At 44.2% G+C, this 7182-nt stretch overlaps 1 protein-coding gene across 2 annotated transcripts in view; it reads right to left on the minus strand.

Annotated features, from left to right (window-relative positions):
- Window positions 1–7182, minus strand: part of SGSM2 (small G protein signaling modulator 2) — a 385744-nt gene that overhangs the window by 161148 nt on the left and 217414 nt on the right. The gene's annotated exons all lie outside the window — the stretch shown is intronic.

Consider the following 7182-nt stretch of genomic DNA (forward strand, 5'->3'; position numbering starts at 1 on the left):
GGCCTGCGTTGCGTGAAAAACGCACAATATAGAACATGCTGCAATTTTCACGTAACGCAAAAGTGATGCGTGAAAATCACCGCTCATGTGCACAGCCCCATAGAAATGAATGGGTCCGGATTCAGTGCGGGTGCAATGCGTTCACCTCACGCATTGCACCCGCGCGGAAATCTCGCCCATGTGAAAGGGGCCTTAATGGGGACAAAACATGCCCATTTTGTAAACTGCAATGCGGTTTTGCTGTGGCAAAAAAAAGCAGCAAAAAGCAAGACAGAACCGGTGACTCATAAAAAGGTGCCCTAATAGTTTGAAATATAGCTACAGATACAGATAAAAGTTGTCTTTGCAAACTCTGCAGGAAATTAGACTAATAAAAGCTGATGATATTTTTCACAGTGTAATATTGGAAACCCTGAATGTAATGCAAAGTAAGAAGAATTTACCGGGCAGAAGACATCACACAATAATGAAGCACAAGCAGTAAAACACATTTACATTATGTAAGGAGGAGAAGCCGTCACCCGAACATGAAATACAATTCTAGAAATAAATGTGCGTCTTTACATTTCTGAATTATGGCGTGTATGACTCATTGCTTGTGTTACTTGGGAAAATACGTTTGTTAACAATATTAGACTAATCGACGCGGCAGCATGCGGGAAATCTATTCTGGTTAGATGCTGATGTCAGTACTGAATGCTGCATTTTCCATACAAACTTTCTCGAAAATGGAGGTGAAACACTATTCTTGTTATGGTTGTTAGGCCTCATGCACACGACCGTTGTTTGTCTCCGCATCCGTTCCGCCGATTTTAGTGTTTCAGATGCTGACCCATTAATTTCTATGGAGCCGTTGAAAATGCGGATAGTGCACCGTTTGCCATCCGCATCCGTGATCCGTGGTTCCAGTCCGTCAAAAAAATATAACCTGTCCTATTCTTGTCCGCGGAAAACAGTTCGCGGACCCATTCAAGTCAATGGGACCGCTAAAAAACGCGGAGGCACACAAGATTGTCATCCGTGTCTGCGCGTCCGCGTCCGTTTTATTCCTATCATTTGCATGGCAAACCTGTCTTAGACTTTTTTTTACATTCCTTTATGTCTGGTGGTCCTCCAAAAATAAAGACACACGGAAACGGATCACGGAACAACGTCACCCCATTTTGCGGAACGGAACACAACAACAGTCGTGTGCATGAGGCCTTAAAAGGGTTTTCCAAGACTTTAATTACTGATGACCTATCCTCTGGATAGGTCATCAGTATCTGATTGTGGGGGTCCGACACCCGGGATCCCCACCGATCAAGTTTGAGAAGGCATCGGCACTCCTGTGAGCACTGCGGCCTTTTCCGTGCTCACCAAGCACAGTGCCATACATTGTATAGCCGCTGTGCTTGGTATCGCAGCTCAGACCCATCAACTTCTGAGCTGTGCCTAGGCCACGCGACCGATGAACATGATGTCACATGGCCTAGGACAGGCTATTGCGAGCACCGCTGCCTTCTTGAACGGCTGATCGGCGGGAGTCCTGGGTGTCAGACCCCCACAGATCACGTACTGCCCGGGCCCCTCACAAAGGTTGCACTTACCTCGCTCCCAGGCACCCGCGTTGCTTGTCATACCGACACGGCAGCCGCTGCAGCTCCACGTTGAACGGATGAAAACATCTGGCGTCGGGGGGAAGGTTGTAGCCAATAGCAGGCCGCGATCAGATCGAGCCTGCCTGCTATTGGCTGACACCACCCTGGATGTTTTCATCCGCACGACTGGGAGATGCAGCGGTGGCCGTGCTGGTATAAGAATCGACGCGAGTGCTGGAGAGTGAGGTGAGTACAACCTCTGTGAGGGGCCCGGCATATGGGGGGGGCATTATGGACCTTGGATAACCCCTTTAAAGTCTCAGAAAACCCCTTTAACCCAAGAAAAACTTATCAAAGTTGATATACAGTTATGCTAGAGTTTTTTCTTAACTGCTACATAAAATTTGCCTAAAATGTAATCACATGTTTAGCTAATACAAGAAAATAAAAGGAAGGTCCACATGGGTGATACCAGTTGGAGGTGTGACCCTGCACAGTCACTGATTGGATAATGTTAAAGTGTGCAAGGACACACCCCCAACTGGTAACTTCCAGCTGGACCTTCACGGCAAACTGCTAGGGATTTATTGATAACTCCTAGCAGGAATAATAAAGGAATGGCACAACATGAAGTCACTGGAATAGATGCTCCAGAATCATTCTTACATTGGGAATGCAACTAGTTGCGAAAACAGACATGGTACAGTACAAATGTCACATACAGTCCAAACATATATCAAAAGGACACTCTTTGGCATATGTTTGGTCTACACAGAGGTTGATGTTGGCAGAGACATAGCGTGCCTTCAGCCTTCACACTGTATACCTATCTCAGCATCATGGGATATGTGACTAACCCAAGGCTGGATGATGAATGCCTCCATCTCCGTTCAATAGACTGCTTTGTATTGTATTATACAGTAAGGTAATATCATACAGCACATTTCTCAGTGGTGGATAGACAGCAAAATGGAAACTGTTGTCTAGCGAAATGACAATTGTTTTATTTCTTTTTTTACACTGGAAACCCTAAGAAGTAAGTTAACCTACTCCAGTCATTGCAGGCTTAGCTAAATAGACTAAATTACCTAGCTTTGTTGTTGCGGAATTAATGGAGCCGCAATCTTCAGGGATGGCAGAGCAGATTGAGTGTTAATTATTCACAAGGGTTGGAGAGAAACGTGAAGACTCATTTCCATTCTAAAGACCTTTCTGAAAGAACCAACATTCACGCTCTCCATATAGACAGCTGAGATGATGATTACGCCTTGTGCAGTATCGGGTCTGGTTCGTGGGTGGCTGCATGTTCACACATCGCTCCCTGTGATAAGAGCACTCGCTCCAAGATGGCTTATAGTCACTGGGACAAGGACACCTACGAGTAGTTCTGGATACTGCCTGGACGACCTTCTGAAAGTTGCTCTCGTCCAGTCTTATGAATGAAACAGTTATTAAACCAGTTCACAGTTTTAAGCCGTTTTACAACTTTGGATTATTTCTTACTTTTAGGCTCCTGAACACGACCGTATGTGTTTTCCGGTCTGAAAATAGCGGATCTGCAAAATATGGATGTGGTCTATGTGCATCCCACAATTTTCATGGGACCCCCTGCAAAAAATAAAGCCTATTCTTGTCTGCAAAATTGACAAGAATAGAACAGGCATGCATGGATGCGGAGAGAAAACGGATGACTTCCGTGTTCTGTCCGTTTTTTTTTTTGTGGACCTATAGAAATGAATGGGTCTGTGTGCGATCTGCATATTATGCAGATCGGACACAGATGAAAAATACGGTTGTGTGCATGGGGCCTCATTCTGACATGAAAAATGGCTACCTAGATTAGGGGGTCATGCACACAGATGTACTACACGCATCCATAAAGCAGTGCAGACTGCTGTGGCTCCATAGATATTTCTGTGTGGCCTCTTTCACACTACCGTATGGCTATTTCAGTGTTTTGCGGTCCGTTGTTCCATTTTTTTGTTTCCGTTGTGTTTCCGTTTCCGTTCCGTTTTCCCGTATGGCATATACAGTAATTACATAGAAAAAAAATGGGCTGGGCATAACATTTTCAATAGATGGTTTCGCAAAAACGGAACGGATACGGAAGACATACGGATGCATTTCTTTGGCAGACCCATTGACTTGAATGGAGCCTTGGAACGTGATTTGCAGGCAATAATAGGACATGTTCTATCTTTCAACGGAACAGGGAAACGGAATGCATACGGAGTACAATCCGTTTTTTTGTGGAACCATTGACGGAACGCAAAAAACGGCCCGCAAAACGAAAAAAATAAAACGGTAGTGTGAAAGAGGCCTGTGGCTGAGATTTTGGCTCTAGGGGTAAATGCAATGCCGTATTGAAGGAACACAGAGGTGACATTTATTAAGACCAGTGGTTTAAATACCGATCTTAAAGGGCTTCTGTCACCCCACTAAACTAATTTACTATCCTTATAATTACCTGTCTACCAGCCCTACTTGCTGGTAGACAGGTAATTAGCATATTATAAAAGTACGTTTTTTTACATATCTACTGAACGAAAATGATTAATAACATAATGTATGGCAATATGGCAGGATAGGGATTATAAGCACACACAAAAAAAAAGAGTTTAGTGGGGTGACAGAAGCCCTTTAAAGGGATTGTACAGCTGGCACTTATTGATGACCTATTCTCAGGACAGGTTATCAATACCTGATCATTAGGGGTGATTCCCGGCACCTCCGCCATTCATACCATCACTGCCTCCTCTTCACAATTACATCCACTAATCATCCACTTGAATGGGACAACAATATATTATTGAACATCCCCTGTAGCCTTCCCCTTTTTTCACCAATTTTACCTCTAGAAGGCACAATTACATCAAGGGTGCAAATAGGTTTGTGGCTACTCTGTAAATCTGGCCCTCATCCAAACATAAATGGGGTGAACACATAAAAACAGATAAATGAGGCGTGAAACCTTAACGCAATATGGTGGAACTGGTTGGGAATGTCTTAGGAAATGTTGCAACCACCACAAAACAGGAATCCTTTACTTATCGCTGCACAACTCTTTAACGGGTTACAATTCAACACTCCAGTAAAACAGACGGCAACAGTAAAATAACTAGCACAGGTTTAGGACCAGTCTCCAAGGACTGTTCATCTCTGCCAAAAAGAGTTGATCAAAATATCCTGCATGCAGTACTTTTCTTCTGGTAAGGCCTCATGCACACGACCGTTCCGTTTTTTGCGGGCCGCAAATTGCGGATCCGCAAAACACGAATGCCGCCTGTGTGCCTTCCGCAATTTGCAGAACGGAACAGACAGCCCATTATAGAATTGCCTATTCTTGTCCACAAAACGGACAAGAATAGGACATGATCTATAATTTTTGCGGGGCCACGGAACGGAGCAACGGATGCAGACAGCACACCGAGTGCTGTCCGCATCTTTTGCGGCCCCTTTGAAGTGAATAGGTCCGCACCCAAGCCGCAAAAAATGCGGCTCGGATGCGGAACCAAACCACGGTCGTGTGCAAGAGGCCTAAAAATGCAGACCGAACGGACACCATTATAGTCAATGGGGTCTGTTCGGCTCCATTCAGTTCCGTTATGCGGCGAATCCGGCACATCCTTTATTTCACACCATGCCTATTGATGGTGTGAACACGCCATTAAGTATGCACTGGGGTGCAGAAGTATTTGTCTCCTTGACAAGTACCTGGCGTTCTTCACTGAAAACAATCTCTTAACTTTATCATAACAACATATGGGGTCATTTATCAAACTGGTGTAAAGTAGAACTGGTTCAGTTGCCCATAGCAACCAATCAGAATCCACCTTCCATTTTCCACAGGAGCTGTCAAAAATGAAAGGTGGAATCTGATTGGTTGCAGTTCTACTTTAGACCAGTTTGATAAGTGACCCCAATAGTCTCTGATGTTACTAGGTTGGGAAACCAGGTGCCTCCTGCTTTTTGCTGAACTCCTCTGCAGACACATGTCACTGGTCACTTCCTGCAGTCTCTTGACTTTCTGATTCAATTTAGCGACCCAACTGATCTGGGATGATACAACCCACATATAGACTCTTACTGCCCTGTAGTAGACTACCCACAGGTTGGAGGGCTGCAGCTGTCCTCTCACAGGTCCTGCATTATTTCCACTATCTGGCCATTTGGCTACTTCTACTGATTCTCTTCAGTTGTCTGCAATGCATCTCTTCTCTCTGTTTGACGCACACATGGTACATAGGACTCTACCCCGGGAATCGGTGTCTGTCATGTAGCATCCTCTAAAAAATAACTGGTGTTAAGAGACACATTCTGTCTGTCAAAGGTATAATTTTCTTAACAATAGATAAACTTATAGGATTTTTCATCAGAATAGGTCACCAATGTGAGATCAGTGGGGGTTCAACTCTCAGCAGCCCCGCCGATCAGCTGTATGAAGAGGCCGCGGCACTCTGTAAGCACTTAGGCCTCTTCCTAGGCCATATGACGTCATGTTCATCGGTCACAAGGCCTAGATGCAACTCGGTCCCATTCAAGTGAATGGGGCTGAGCTGTGATTCCAACCACAGATGCTATCAAATGGACGCACTGTGCATGGTAAGCTGTGAGGAGGCCGTGGCACTCACCAGAGCTCCAGTGAGAACCTTGGCTTCATCAAACAGCTGATCGGTGGGCTTGTCGGGAGTCGGACCCCTGACAAAATCATATTGATGATCTATCCTGAGGATAGGCCATCAATAATAAATTCCCGGAGAACCCCTTTAAGAAATTTGATAAACTTCTTAAATTTTAAATCAATATGCATCCTTTTTCAATGAAACAACTGTTTTTACATATTGATGCAAAATACTCAGCGAGGAATGTTCCTGATCTGTACGAGGCCTTGTTCATGTAAGCTCCACTTCCTCCAGCTTTTTATATAAAAGTTGGATGAAAATTGATGACAAAACTGATCCTATTGTTTTCAATTAGAAAAGTTTTGCAGTGTTTTCCAAAAAGGCGTCCTGCATCAGTGTGGGACGTCTTTAAAAGGCATCAGCCCTGCCCTGGAAAGGAGAGACCCCACAAATGCAGCTACTGTACATATAATCTACGACAGGCTTTTTGCAGGCAGGAGAACCGATTCCTTTGCTTCAACCCTAATGAGCTTAGTCTGTAGCTGTGTACATGATATTTTCTGTACAGGAATATGTGTGCAATGTGGGAGGAAGAAGAAAGTTTTCTGTCCCTGCGGTTTTACATACTATTCCTTAGCATCTGACCATCACCTAGCCTACATGCTGCTGTGCTACGTCATTCGCAATGTTTGTGCCTAGATGAGTTTGATTTAAATTTTTCATTTTTGCTTTTGTACCCAATGTGTTTTGGTTACCAAAATTTTTTCTTCTTCCTGCCATAACGATTGGAGGATCACACTTTTCCCAGCTGGACCTCATGGACTGAGGGATTTTCTGCTGTTATAATGCCCATAGATTAGACTTTATATGGCACACTGCTAAAGCTTCAAAGTCGCTAAAGCTGGTAAATGCCTAAAATGGTAGTCAAGAACATAAAATCATGTGAAATGAGCATTTAAGGCTGAAGGTACAGTAGCTTA

The sequence above is a fragment of the Bufo bufo genome, chromosome 3, assembly GCF_905171765.1.
Source record: "Bufo bufo chromosome 3, aBufBuf1.1, whole genome shotgun sequence".
In the NCBI taxonomy this organism is placed as follows: Eukaryota; Metazoa; Chordata; class Amphibia; order Anura; family Bufonidae; genus Bufo; species Bufo bufo.